A 15,412-nucleotide genomic window follows, 5' to 3' on the forward strand; every position below is an offset into this window, starting at 1 on the left:
CTAGACACTGTAAAGACCTTCTTGATTTCCTCTTTATAGATGTGAACTTTCTACCAACAACTTTGTTGTTCCTTCGATTTTCTTTCTTTTTTTTTGTTGTTGTTTGCAGGAGCTTTTATGCCCCCAACTCTCCTACTCTTATTCCTTTTTCTTTGAGATTGCAAGGAATTGGAATTTTACCCATTCCTAAACTCTATACGATGCTCTATATCAATTTTTTTCTTGGGCTTCGCCCCCCCCCCCCCCCCTCTATTTTTAAATTAGTTATTATTATTATTATTTGTTAATGACCAATACATCCTTACTAAAAATATAGGGTATTACATCCTCCCCACCTTATGAACCGAATTTAACTTAAGTACATACCTGTAGACTGAAACAAGTGGGGATACTTCGCTTGCATATCTTTTTCTAGTTCCTAAGTAGCTTCTTCGACTGTATGATTTCGCCATAAGACTTTTACGAATCAATTTCTTTTGACTGTAGTTTTCTTACTTGCCTATCAACAATTGTCGTCAGCTCCTCCTCGTAAGACAACTTCTCATCAAGCGGTATAGTTGGTGCCTTCAAGCACCTGAGATGAGTCTGATATACATTTTCTTAGCATTGAGACATGAAACATTGGATGAATAAAGGAAAACTCAGGAGGAAGTACCAAACGATAATCCACAACTCCCACTCGATCTAGTATCTCATACGGTCCTATAAACCTGGGGCTCAACTTGCCCTTTTTTCCAATCCGCATCGCACCTTTCATAAGAGAGACTCGTAGGAAGACTTTGTCTCCAATTGTGAACACTAAATATCTTCTTCTCTTATCAGCGTAAGACTTTTGTCTGCTTTGAGCTGTAAGCAATCTCTGTCTGATCAACTGGACTTTGTCCATTGCTTCTTATTCTAAGTCGGGTCCCAATAAGTTAGCCTCACCAGCTTCAAACCATCCGATAGGAGAACGACATCTTCTACCATATAATGCTTCGTATGATGCCATTTAAATACTGGACTGGAAGCTATTGTTGTAAGCAAATTCAGCTAACGTAGATAAGTGTCCCAACTACCTCCAAACTCAATAATTCAAGCTCTTAACATATCCTCCAAAATCTGTATAGTACGTTCTGACTGCCCATCTGTCTGTGGATGAAATGCAGTACTAAGATTTACTCGTGTACCCAATGCTTCTTGAAAAGATTTTCAAAAGCGTGAAGTGAACTGTGATCCTCTATTAGAGATGATGGATACTGGAACTCCGTGAAGTCGGACAATTTCATTCATAAATATCTATGCATACCTTACTCCTCCATACGTAGTCTTTACTGGCAAAAAGTGTGCTGAGTTTGTTAGTCGATCTACAATTACCCACACCGAATCATAACCTCTAAGAGTTCATGGTAGACCGGTGACAAAATCCATAGTAATTCTTTCCCATTTCCACTCTGGAATCTCAATTTGTTGTAGTAGTCCTGCGGGTCGCTAATGCTCAGCTTTGACCTGATGACAAGTCAAACAACTAGAAACAAAGTTAGCAACATCTTTCTTCATACCTTCCTACCAATAAAATTGCTTTTAGGTCATGGTACATTTTTGTGGATCCAGGATGTATATTGCATTAGGTGTTGTGAGCTTCTTTAAGAATAGCATGTCGCAACCCATATACGTCTGCTACACATAGCTTGTCACCCATTCGAAGAACACTATCACTTTCAACAATCATATCCTTGCTTTTACCAGCTAAGGCCTCATCTCTGTATTTGCATAATCGTTCATCCTCATATTGGGTGGCCTTAATGCGCTCAACTAATGAAGACTTAGCCTGAGCACAAGCCAACAATGCCTCTGAATTTCCGACACCAAATCTAATACCTGTATCTTCTAGTCTCTGAATATCTTTGGCCAAGAGTCTTTTTGCAGGAGCTACATATGCCAAACTCTCCATAGATTTTTTACTCAATGCATCAGCCACCATATTGGCTTTTCCAGGATGATACAAAATAGAAAAATCATAGTCTTTAAGTAGTTCCATCCAATGACGCTGCCGAAGATTCAGATCTTTCTCCTGAAAGATATACTTCAAACTTTTATGGTCAGTATAAATCTCACAAGTTTCGCCGTATAGATAATGCCTCCAAATATTTAGAGCAAATACCACTGCAACCATCTCCAAATCATGTGTAGGATAGTTTTGCTCGTGATTTTTCAATTATCTCGAAGCATAAGTAATAACACAACCATTTTGCATGAGAACACATCCTAATCCACCCTCGAGGCATCACAGAATACTGAAAATCCTCCAAAACCTAATGGTAAGGCCAATATTGGTGCAGTTGTCCGACACATTTTGAGTTTCTGAAAGCTTTGCTCACATTCCTCCGTCCACGAAAACTTTGCATTTTCTTGTGTTATCTTAGTCAGTGCCGCTGCTATTCTAGAAAAATCCTGCACAAAACGCCTGTAATAGCCTATTAAGCCTAAAAAGATGCGAATCTTTGTAGGAGAAGTAGGCGTGGGCCATTTCTGCACGACCTCTGCCTTCTTAGGATCTACCATAATTCCATCTTTGGATACAACATGCCCCAGAAATGATACCGAGTCTAGCCAAAATTTGCACTTCGAGAACTTAGTATAAAGCCGATGTTCTCACAATGTCTGCAACACAGTCCTATGGTGATCCTCGTGTTCTCTTTGGCTACGAGAATATATCAGGATATCATCAATAAATACAATTACAAATCTATCTAGAAATGACTTGAACACCCTATTCATTAAATCCATGAATGCCACTGGAGCATTAGTTAGTCCGAAAGGCATCACAAGAAACTCATAGTGCCCATATCGAGTTCTGAAAGCAGTCTTAGAAATATCTTCATCTTTGATTCTAAGTTGACGATAACCAGAACGGAGGTCAATCTTTGAAAAGTGGGCAGCTCCTTGTAACTGATCAACCATGTCATCTATGCGAGGCAAAGTATATTTATTTCATATTGTTATCTTGTTCAATTTTTTGAAGTCAATGCACATTCTCAGGGACCCGTCTTTCTTCTTTACAAACAGTACTGGTGCACCCCATGGTAATACACTAGGTCTAATAAAACCCTTATCTAACAAATCTTGTAACTATTGCTTTAGCTCCCTCAACTCTGCTGGTGCCATTCGATATGGGGGTATCGAAATGGGCTGCATGTCAAGTAGCAAATAAATACCAACGTCTATTTCTCATACTGGAGGCAATCCTAATAAATGCTCAGGAAATACATCAAAAAATTCTCTCACTAGTGGTACATTTTCTATACTAATTGTTTCCTTTCTTGTGTCATTTACAATAGCTAAGAGACCCATGCAACCTTTCTTTAGAAATCATTGAGCTTTCATAAAAGATACAACTTTGCAAATCTCTGGAACCTCACTCCCTCTTAGAATAAAACTGGGTTCATTTGGTATCTCAAACTTAACTATCTTTGCATGACAATCGACTATAGCATAGAAAGAAGATAACCAATCCATTCCCATCAACATGTCAAAGTCAATCATATCAAGTACAATAAGGTCAGCTAGAGTATCTCTACCCTCAACCCGAATCTGACAAGCACGATACATGTATTCAGCTAACAGAGACTCTTCAACAAGAGTAAAAACTAGAAAAGGATCATTCAATAGCTCAGGCTATCCACTAAACCTCAAAGCAAAGTACGAGGACACGTAGGAGTGAGTAGATCCCGGATCAATCAACGCAAGTGCATCAAATGAACAGACAGAAAGAATTTCTATAACCACAACATTCGAGGTCTGAGCATCCTGTCTAGTAAATGCAAAAACTCTAGCCTGACCTCTACCAACATTCCCTTGTCCTTGATTCATAGCAGTACGGTCTCCAGCACCTCGACCTCTATTTCCTGTACCTGTAGCACCTGACATATTACGAGTAGTCTGAGTCGGTGCAGCTGACTGAATAGAAGCCTGGTTGAAATTTCTCGGAGGCTGATGGCAATCCCTCAAGCGATGTCCCAACTGGCTACACCGAAATTACTCTTCAGTTAGAACACGACATTGGCCCAAATGTGATCTACCACAGGTCTGGCAGACTGCAGTAGTGGTATATATCTGCCCATAATTACAATGTCCAGATGTTGATGGTCCTCTAGTACCCTGTCTGTAATGTGGTCTATATGTGGACTGAGAAGACATGTGTGTCCCTGTCTGAGAACCCTGTTGTTGTTGTCCCTAATTTCCTGCTATTCTATTTTTACTAAAACTGCCACTGAAAGCCCCTCCTGTCTTGGCCTTCTTACGTAAATCACTAGCTACATGTTCATCACGTCCCTTGTTTTCAATCTTTCTAGCAAGGTCGACTACATCAGAGTAGAATAAAGTTTTCATCTGTGGGGCTACTACAGTGTATAGACGACCAACCAACCCATCAACAAACCTCTGAACTCGAGCTTCTTCGGTAGGCACTAAGTAAGGAGCATATATAGCTAGCTTACAAAACTTAGTGTTATATGTTGACACATCCATATCTGGAGTCTGAACCAATCCCTCAAAGTCTCTAGCATATTTTTGCATCAGGCTATCCGAAAGAAAATGATTCTTGAACAACTTAGTGAACTCATCCCATGTCAGTGGTACTGCTCCTGCTGGCCTTCTTAGCAATACAGTTTCATACCATATGTTGGCCATATCCTCTAGTTTGTATGCTGCGAGCTCCACGGCTTTCTAACTAGAACATCCAAGTGCACGTAATGCCTTGAGTGTCCCATCCAAGAGGATCTGCTGAATTATCGGAACCTGTAAATTTTGGTGATTTCAATTTCAGAAACTCTTGTAGGGATACTTCCTTATTTCCAAAAGTCTGAGTCTGTACAAGTGCTTGTGTCTGTAAAATAGCCGGAGAAGCTAAACTTCCTCCCTAAGTAGGCACCAATGCCTCTAACACATTCAATAACCTTGCCACTGCATCTGCAGGTAAGGCAACAGTAGGTACAACAGTTGGCACTGGTGGTGGAGTGTTCTGAACTCCCTGCTTTTTCACTTGATCTGGCATAGCAGCTTGAGGTTGACCCGTGTTTCCAACTTCAAGTTGAGGAGCAATCTGTCTTAGTTTGATAAACCCCAACATGACCGCCACCCCGGGTAGCACCACGTCCAGCAGACGAAGGTGTGTATGTCCTATCCATCTGCGAAAGAAATATTCCAAAGTCAATCTTAAGTTATCTCAACGCATGATCAAAGAATGAAAGAAGGGAAAACATTCCTAGATGTTCAGTAGCCTCAAGATCATAAGTATGGGCGCCTACATACCCATGAACAAGACTCTACTAAATATTGCCCCATGACTCGGGACATCAAGCCTAAGCTCTGATACCAACTTTGTCACGACCCAATTTAGGATCGTGACCGGCTCTTAGGAGCAAGTGCCCCCAAGTAAGCCTCATCGGTATTTTACAGAAAATCGGCCAGAGTTTCCCCTATTTTTGGACCATCCCAAAATTTTTCCTGTCTCAAATTCAGCAACCAAACATCCTAATAGCAATTCAAATGATAATGACTTTATCTATTAACCAAAATAAGTATCTACCTTTAACAGTCCACCCACTAACAACTAGGAATACCACTTTATCTCAAAAATTTTATAAGAATGAGGGTTACTCAACATAAGTCTATAATAACAAAGACTACTCAAGACACTAAAAGAATGACTATGGAGCGACTCTAAGAGTTCAAAGAAAAGACCATAACAATTGATAAAATTTCCGCCCACGCGAACAAGTGCGAGGCTCACCAAGAATTCTCAACATGTGCGCTCTAATTAACGAAATCCTCGCCTGCGTCAACTGCTGTCTCTGGAAAAAAAATTAGTGGGGAATGAGTTGCTAGCTCAGTGAGTAATAAAACTTAACCTCAACCGTTTTTATTGCGGACAAGTCAGAAAACATGCTAGTATATTAAACAGAAATTATCATAAAAATGCCCCTTTCAGAAACTATAAAAAAAATAATTTTCAGTATCATCATGTTTTTCTTATAGTATAATACGATTGACAATTCCGTAATAAGCTCGGTAACCACTATATAATATCAATATTCATATTTTGAGAGGTTTCAATGAACAGATCATGTAATCGGTATAACTGTGGACTTCTTCGCAAGAAGTCAAATATAACGGTAGTCCCTACTCGAGGGAAAATCGGTAATGGTATGCTAGTTCTACCTTCCCACTAGCAAGGGCTATAACTGTACTTTGTAATCGGGAAATACAAGGTGCACCAGGTCTAACGAACCCGCCGTTAGCTACGGGATCCTTCAAAGTCTACTCCCATTTATACTTGTCTATGTATCCGTATATACTCATAGGAAAATATGTTAAAACAATATAGGGTATTTCAGTTCTTATCAAATCATGTAATTTCATTTCGACAACAGTAAATTCAAGTAACGGTAAAATATATCTAGTGACAACAAGAATATTTAAAACAACGGTAATCATGTCAAATAACTATTTCTGCATCGTATCGAGTAAAAGACTTGTCCCACATGCAACTAAAATTAATCGGTAACATATTCATATTAAAAATCATGTATAAATCATGCAGGTTATGAAAACATAAATTGCGGTAAGATTACTACTCACAGTAATCGAGCCGAAATACAAACTTGTCACTTGCGATCACTTCGTGTGACTTTCTTTACGACCTATACTGTTACAAAATTAATCTAGGTATAAGCTTCGTGAACTACCAATATAATCGATTCCAGATCTTGTCAAATCTAATCCATTTTTCTGTTTTCACTCCTCGGAATATGATCATCTATTCTTTGTTAATTAATTTAATGGAACTTAACTGGAAAGGAAATTGGTTCTTGCTTATGTGTATGTCAATATGTATATAGATGGCTTATACAGATACTTGGGAATTCAATTCCTTTGCAATATTTCACGTACTGAGTACCTTTGCAATATTTCAGGTACTGCTTTGCAAGACCTCAGAGACTCTCCACTAAGTTAGCATGACTAATGGATTCATTACTTCTCAATTTAGAATAATGACAATCTAATCTTATTACAATTCACTCGAAACTCAATATAACCAAGTTATCAATATCACTGTTTAGCCATGATAATCTGGATATACCTATGTCAACGGATGAAAAAAATACCTTGAAACTTGAATTAAACTCCGCTGATAGTGGCTCTCTTGTTGTACCAGATCGCTAGACACTGTAAAGACCTTCTTGATTTCCTCATTATAGATGTGAACTTGCTACCAACAACTTTGTTGTTCCTTCGATTTTCTTTTTTCTTTTTTGTTTGCAGGAGCTTTAATGCCCCAACTCTCCTACTCTTATTCCTTTTTCTTTGAGATTGCAAGGAATTGGAATTTTACCCATTCCTAAACTCTATACGATGCTCTATATCAATTTTTTTCTTGGGCTTCGCCCCCCCCCCCTTTTGTTATTATTATTTGCTAATGACCAATACACCCTTACTAAAAATATAGGGTATTACATCCCTCCAACTCTTTTTCTTATTTATTATTTTATTTGCATATTTAATGTTTTTTCTAGTAGTAAAATTTTCACAATATGTTTAATGCTGCAAAAAGAGTTTGCAATAAAGTTAGTAATTGGGACATAAAAAAAGGGGTAGTACTTCTACTTCAGCATCTGGTAGTAATTTAAATGACTCTACACATATTCCTGAAACATTACCTGATAATAATTTAGATTATGAACAATTACAGGAAAATTTCGGTATAGAAGATAATGAATTAGAAATGGAAGATGAGATACCACTTATACCTAGTAGTGTTGGAGCTGGTAGCAGGGGTGGTGGTCGTGGTGCTAGTAGTAGACCACATGTGGCCCCGACTACATAATCGGAGAAAAAGAAGTAAGGTTTGAAATTTTTTTGACGAAATAAAAGGTACCGATAGAGTTAAATGCAAACTTTGTAATGATACTTTTAAACACAAGACTAGAGGACAATTAGGGGGGACTGGGACACTTAGTAGACATATGAGAATTGAGCATCCCATAGAATGGGGTTCTGATGGAGATGAAAAACAAGCAACTTTAAACCCTTCTACTGGTGGACTTATGAAATATAATAAAATGAAGGATCGTGAGGAATTAGCAAAAATAATTGCTTTGGGTTGTCTACCTTTTTCTTTTGCTTCTTCATCATATCTTATTATGTATATTCAAAGGATTTATAATCCTTTATTTAAAGGTATCCCTAGAAGTACTTGTAGATCTGATATCTTTAGACTTCATGGACAATATCAAACATACATACGTTATTTGTTTAGCCACCTTCCTTGTAGAGTTTCTCTAACTTCTGATATTAGCCATGTTGTTAGTGGAAATGATTATTTGACAATTATATGTCATTGGACAGATGATAATTATTGTATGTAAAAACGTATTATCGCTTTTAAATATGATGAAGATCAGAGTCATACTGATGTGTTTATAAGTACTACTATTTGTGAAGTTGTTGAAATTTATAATCTCAAGCAAAAAGTATTTTGTATGTCTTTTGATAATGCTTCTAACAATAATGCCGCAATTTCAATATTTAAACTGCATTTGCAACCACCACTTGACGAAATTTTTCATGTTAGGTGTGCATGTCATGTTTATAATTTATTTGTTAAAAGTGACTTTGATTTATTTTCAACTGAGATTACTCATGTTAGAAGAACAGTTGGTGTTATTCAAGAAAATAGTAGACAATCTAGAATTATGGAATTTAAGAATAAGTGTACCGAGCATAACCTTAAGCCCAGATTTATGCCAGACGAAATTGTTACTAGATTGAATTATACATATATATTTTTAAAATGTTGCTATAAATATAGATTCCCAATAACTAAAGTTGCTAATGCGCATTGTACTGATCCAAACCGTATGCTAACAACTACTATTTGGGAGGCCATTAATGATGTTTTTAAATTTTTACATAAATTTTATACAACTACTGTTGAGTTTTCTGGAGCATATTACCCTATTGTTACTATGGCTTTATTACATATAGCTGAATTTTTTTTTCTACTCTTTGAATTTAAGAAGAAAAAAAATATAAGAATGTCGTTGAAAAAATGCAAGCAAAATTCAAAAAATATTTCTTTCCAAATTCCTTCGATTTACTTAATTGGTGATGTTTTAGATCCTTCTATTAAGATGTCTGATTGTCACCAATTAATCAATGTTTTATATACTTATATGGAGATTGGACCAACTGAAACCCCAGATATATATGTTTGTATTAACAAGCTAAATGATTCTTTACAACAATTATATAATTATTATGCAAATATAATTGATGATGTTGCTCTTAATGTAAGCAATGTTAATCCCACTATGCATTGTATCACTTCTACTACTGTGGATGATAATGAAGGCCTTGATAGTTTTAATATTTTTTCTACATTTTCTAACACTCAAACCAGTAGTAGGAACATTGATGAACTTCAATTCTACTTGCAAAAGCAAAAAAGGGCCTCGCACAAAGGAATTTTCACCGTTGGGATGGTGGCATGAGAATGGAAAGCAATTTCCTATTCTTTCCGCTATGGCTCGGGACGTGCTGAATATGTCAATTTCAACTGTTGCATCAGAGAGTGAATTTAGCCAAGCAATACAACAACTTGGAGACACCCGTCACTCATTGGGAAGTAATGCTTTGGAAGTTTTAGTATGTTTCAGAGATTGGATTAGATTGGAACGAAAAAAACAAGGATGTGAAGATGTTGATAGCCCAGAAAACGAGGAACTTGGAGATCTATTAACACATGGTAACCAATCTGAATTTAACACTCCAGAAGAAGGCCAATCAGTTCATATTGATTATGAAGAACTTACTAAGGCAATGCAAAACCTTTGAATTTACTCTTTTTTCGTTAATTTACTTGTCGTTAAATGTAAACCTTTCAATTTGTAAGTTTGAATTTTGAAATAAATGTAGCACTTGAAATTTATAAGTGCAATTTCTCCCCATCTTCATTTTATTCTTTATATTTTACTTTATATTAATATAACTTACAATAGTTATACAAAATACAAAAAAATTTAAAAATTACACTAACCCGGCCCGTCCCCTTGTACCCATAACCCGTACGGTTCATTTTTTACCCGGATGAATCCGAACCCGTTAAGCCCGGTAACCCCTAACCCGTAGGGTTCAAAATTTTTCCTACCCAGCCCGGCCCGGCCCACCTGTTAGACACCCTTATATGACACGGACAGAGAAAATTTTAAGACCTATGAATTGTTAGTTCAACTATTTTTCTTGATTGTATTAGTTCACCAAACAACAATTTTTTTTGACGGTGGTGCCGAGACGGCTTCCGCATACTTCAACTATTCCGTTAGGTATTTATTATTTTCTATTAGCATAAATACCAAATAATTGATGAGACGAGTTGTGAGGTTAATGCTAGGTTAGAGGTGAGGAGACAGTTCCTGAAGTCTAAAGGTTTCAAGTTGAGCAGGACGAAGACAGAGTGATTGGAGTGTAATTTTAGTATTGGGGCTCATGAAGCAGAAGTGGACGTGAAGCTGGATACACGAGTCATCCCCATGAGAGATAGTTTTTAATATCTTAGGTCTATGATACAGGGGTAAGGGGGAAATCAATGAGGATGTCGCACACTATATTGGAGCAGGATGGATGAAATGGAGGCTCGGTTATGGTATTTTGTGCGACAAGAATGTGCCACCTAGACTTAAGGGCAAGTTCTATAAAGCGGTAGTTAGACCGGCCATGTTGTATGGAGTCGAATGTTGGCCAGTCAAAAACTCTCATGTCCAGAAGTTGAAAGTAGCGGAAATGGAGATGTTGAGATGGATGCGTGGGCATACCAGGGGAGATAAGATTAGGAACGAGTATAATAGGGATGTGGGTGTATCTCCTATAGAAGATAAGTTGCGGGAATCGAAGGTGAGATAGTTCGGACATGTGAAGAGGAGAGACACTAATGCCTCGGTTAGGAAATGTGAGAGGTTGGCCTTGGCGGGTCAGAGGGGGAGTAAAGAGAGAGGCCTAAGAAGTACTGGAGTGAGGTGATTAGGCAGGACAATGCGCTATTTCAGCTCACTGAGGACATGACCCTCGATAGGAAGGTGTGAAGGTTGAGGATTAGGGTTGTGGGTTGACAGACAGTCTAGAGTTCGTCTAGGCATCCTAGTAGTATTAGTACTAGTCTTGTATTTTGCTATTACTAGCCCCTTGTTATTTCACATTGTGTCATTATTTCCAGCACGATTGACTCTATTTTGATAGTGTCGTCTTCTTAGATATCTATTGTTGCACGTATCTTCATTTGCGCCCATGTCTAATTACCTTGTTGTTGCTATTGTTTGTTTATTGCTTCATTTTCACTTCTTTTGAGTCGAGGGTCTTTCGGAAATAACCTCTTTACCGTCATTAGGTAGGGGTAAGATCTACATACACTTTACCCTCCATATTGTCACAGCCCCCCTTTTTTTTAAAAACCTTGCTTAATCCTCTTAAATAAATAAAAAAATTTGTAAAGCTCAAAAGGGTTTTCAATTATGAAAGTGACAAAGGATTGTGTTTCAAAAGATATTTCAGAGTCGCCACCTGACATTGGTTTCGGTGTGTCAGGTTACCATTTTTCTAAAAATATTTTTTCCTTTTAAAACACTTTAGACTCCAAAACTAAGTCTGCACCAGAGATTCGGGTAAGGGGGTTCATTTGACTCGGGGAGAAGGTGTTAGACATTTTTCGAGTCCTGTAACTAGTACGGTTGCGTACTCGATCAAGTTGACTTTTAGAATGTCCGAATTGAGGTAAAACACACAAAGGAAAATAAACATCCAAAAGGTTCGAGGTCGTCCCTTCCTAAAAAAAATAAAATAAAATAAGCCTTCTTAACTTATACTAAGCCTCTATTGATGATGCCACGACTCCATTTACATTTACTTAAGGGCATTCCCCGGGTTAAAATATTTACAATATCTACGGGACATTCCCCGGATAAATTTATCTAAGGGACAACCTCTCACCTCGAAACCAAAAGCAAATGAAAAATCCTAAGGTTGCCTACCTAAGTGTCGTTGGCCTAACATGCTCCTAGCGAATAATAATAAAACGAGAATAAGTAAATAAGAGAAAAACTAAAAGAAATTTAACTTCGGGTCATGTTCTTTTAATTTATCATTTCCATGTATTTAGACCAAGCCTAATTCTAGCATGCAAATAAGTTTGAACACTAATGGGCTAGTCTTTTTCCCAACTCCCACGGCCCAACAATCATAAAAATGCCTAACAAACAAAGGAGAACGAAATCCAAATCACACAAGGAAAAATGCATATGAAATGTCAGTGAAATAAAGGCCTGGTGAATTAAAACATGATTAGAGCCATCTAAATCTAGCCGACCGCCTCACCTTCTTACTTTTCTATATTTTTGCTTTTATACCTCCAAAGTCCCATGTGACATTAAGACCTTAATATAACAACCTTCTATTGAAGACTAACAGAAGACACTTCAAAGCATTTTTCATAGGTGAACACATTCCCTTGATGCAACAAGTTATCACCCTAAATTTGGGGAGATCACACAAAGGCTAAAACAAGTTAATCAAATGCAGAAGATATAATGCTCACACCTTCAAATGGATTAACTCAATTCAAACAAAGAAAAGGTTCAGTAGTCGAGTGAACATTGAAACTGTTTTTCAAAAAAAAAGAAACGGTCGTGCCGCCATCTATCATGAGCAAATTCACTGATGGTTCAAAGCGCTGGACGGGATTGAAGAAACTTAGCTTAGATCTCACAATAACAATTAGACAGAGGACTAACACGGCTAAACAACTAGACATGCTTTCAACAATGAAGTGAAATATCCAAGCAACATTATCATTTCGATGCTGAAACAGATTCGCCTAAACAGATCATTTACACTCAAAGTCAGCCACGCGAATAGAAGCCCTTGAAAGAGCTAACAGGCACATAGTTCTTGAAACAGGGAGGTTGCCCTCCAACTGAACTGAAACTCGACGCTAACAATAAAGACAAACAGATTTAAACAATAAACCAAGACGACAATAGGAGCACTGCCAATATTAATTAGTCATTCCAACTTCCTTAATTTAGAATAAACCACCAAACTTACCATTAGCATGCCAAGAGATCAAACTGAATTTACTGAATAATGAAGCTTGACGCGAATCAGTGTGAACTAGCATACAAGAGTGAGCGAAACAACAGGTCGAACTTTGCTAAATCAACGCAACTAAACCAATTCAAGTTAGGCCATAATTTAACCAATCTAAATCTCATTGAGAATCACCCTCAAGCAGATCAAACAGACAAGAATACGAAATCAAGCATAATATCAGAACATTACTCAATAGAAATAGAGTGCCTAGCGAAAAACAGAATATCAAATCTCTTGCTCTTGCAAATCAGTATCAAAGGTTACTCCCATATTAAACCTCTAAGGAAATGCGACCAACGATCTAGCCCTCCAGAAACGGATTCCCTACGGCTCGTATCATGTTTTAATAGCACCAAATACAGAACAAAGAAAGAATCAGAGGGGAACCTGAAATTAACCTCGATTGATAACACTCCAATAGCTACAATGATTCACAAAGAACGAGCTCGAACAAGGAATTGCAACGGAACCCGAACCACTGAACTCGACCTCGAACGGCAAACTCGACTGGAAAACGAGCTTCAACTCAACAAGACTCGAATGGCAATTTGTCACGTCGAATCGGCAAATAAACCTTCGATCAAACTCCAAACCTCAACTGATCCTCATCTTCGAATTTAAAACCAGAAACTGAAATAATTTTTTTTTGATTATCAAAACCAAACAGAACTTCTCTTCTTTTTTTTTATACGAATCAACTGAAAATTAGAAAAGGAAGACTCAAATCAAAACCAAAACCCCTCCTTCCTTTTTTTCATTCTGTCCAAAAACCAAATATATATATCTCTCTCGAATCTTCTTCTTCTTCAACAAGAAATCCCCAGAACCGTGTGGACCCCCTCCAAGATCCGAAAATCCCATTTTAAACAAAAAATCAGAAAATGGAAGTCTTGGATCAAAATTTTAATCCAACGGCTCCCATTTTCCGACATTTATCTCAAGGATTCAGATTTTTTGTTTAAACAAAAGAAATAAAAGAAGAAATACGCATGAATCGGACTAAAATGATGTGATTTGGTACGGAAGGGATGACGTGGAAGAAGGAGAAGACGAGGGGGGACCATGGGGGGACTAGGGCTTACGTGGAACGTCGGAAAAATGACTTTTCCGGCGGGTTTCGGGGTGTTGTTGATGGGCAGAGGCGTGTGAAGGGGGGGGGGGGGAGGGGCTGCGTTTGGGATGTAGTAACCTTAGGGTTTACAAGGAGTGTGGGAATTAATATGATGGACGGTCGAGATTTTAAGTGAAATGGGGCGGGTGACGGGTCATGGGTCAAGAGGGAGTGGGCTGCCCGATTTGGGCCATGTTCCTGCCTGAAATTGGGCCAAAAATTTGGTTTTTCTTCCATTCCTAAGGTCCATTGACTAACAAACCCAATTTCTTGAACTATATATATATATAAAATTAAATTAAATATATCATACTATGAAACCATTTTTTTTAATATTATTTTTATACAAATTATTATATTCAAAATAAAAGTGAAAAAATCATGGTAAAAACAAAAGATATGGCTATAAAATATTGTAACCTAAACTAAATAGAATAAAATAGAACATGAAACTATTATTTATTTATTTTTTTTTCAATTTTGTGCCAAAAAAATAGAATTAAAATTATTAATAAAGTAAAATCCTATAGAAATAAACTCAAATAAATGTCTTAAAAAAATACTAGGACTATTAGAGGTGATTCTAATGTGCGGGTCAAAATTATATGTCTACAGCTGTCCCTCTTTGACGATTTCAGACAAAGAACAACAAGACATGTTTTTGAACCGACCCTTATTTAGAGAGACAAAAACTAAAAAAAAAAAAATGTGACCGAGCCCTGATATCTGAGGTGCCTACATATCCTTGGCTATAAAGGAATCAAGCCATTTGTAGCTCGAAAGTGCGTGAGATGATGGAGTATACCGAGGTAGAGAGACGGTCGAGGTGCCGTCGAGGTTCCGGTCCGCGATTCCTGCCATTACATCGAAGATAAAAGGAAAAATTACAGCAAAAGTAAAAGAAAAATACAAGATCCTATCTACTTCTTGTCTTGAATCTTCCTTGAATCTCTACTTGATCTTCGATATGAAACTGAAAAATGGAACCTGTTCTTCAAGCGGGCTTCTGATGCTTCTTGAATTTACGAATTGAAGTAACTCTGAAATGAATTCCCTCGTTCTCCAGGTGGGCGCCTGCCAATAGCTTGACTTTGGTATAAAATGAGTTTCCTCGTTATCCAG

At 37.5% G+C, this 15,412-nt stretch overlaps 1 long non-coding RNA gene across 1 annotated transcript; it reads right to left on the reverse strand.

Annotated features, from left to right (window-relative positions):
• Window positions 1-304: 304 nt before the first annotated feature.
• LOC107809142 (uncharacterized) lies at window positions 305-14,329 on the reverse strand. Its single transcript, XR_001653350.2, has 3 exons — window positions 13,567-14,329; window positions 5,774-5,834; window positions 305-5,168 (listed from the first exon to the last, which is right to left on the reverse strand). It is a non-coding gene; the product is annotated as an uncharacterized LOC107809142 (long non-coding RNA).
• Window positions 14,330-15,412: the final 1,083 nt, after the last annotated feature.

The sequence above is a fragment of the Nicotiana tabacum genome, chromosome 22, assembly GCF_000715075.1.
Source record: "Nicotiana tabacum cultivar K326 chromosome 22, ASM71507v2, whole genome shotgun sequence".
In the NCBI taxonomy this organism is placed as follows: domain Eukaryota; kingdom Viridiplantae; phylum Streptophyta; class Magnoliopsida; order Solanales; family Solanaceae; genus Nicotiana; species Nicotiana tabacum.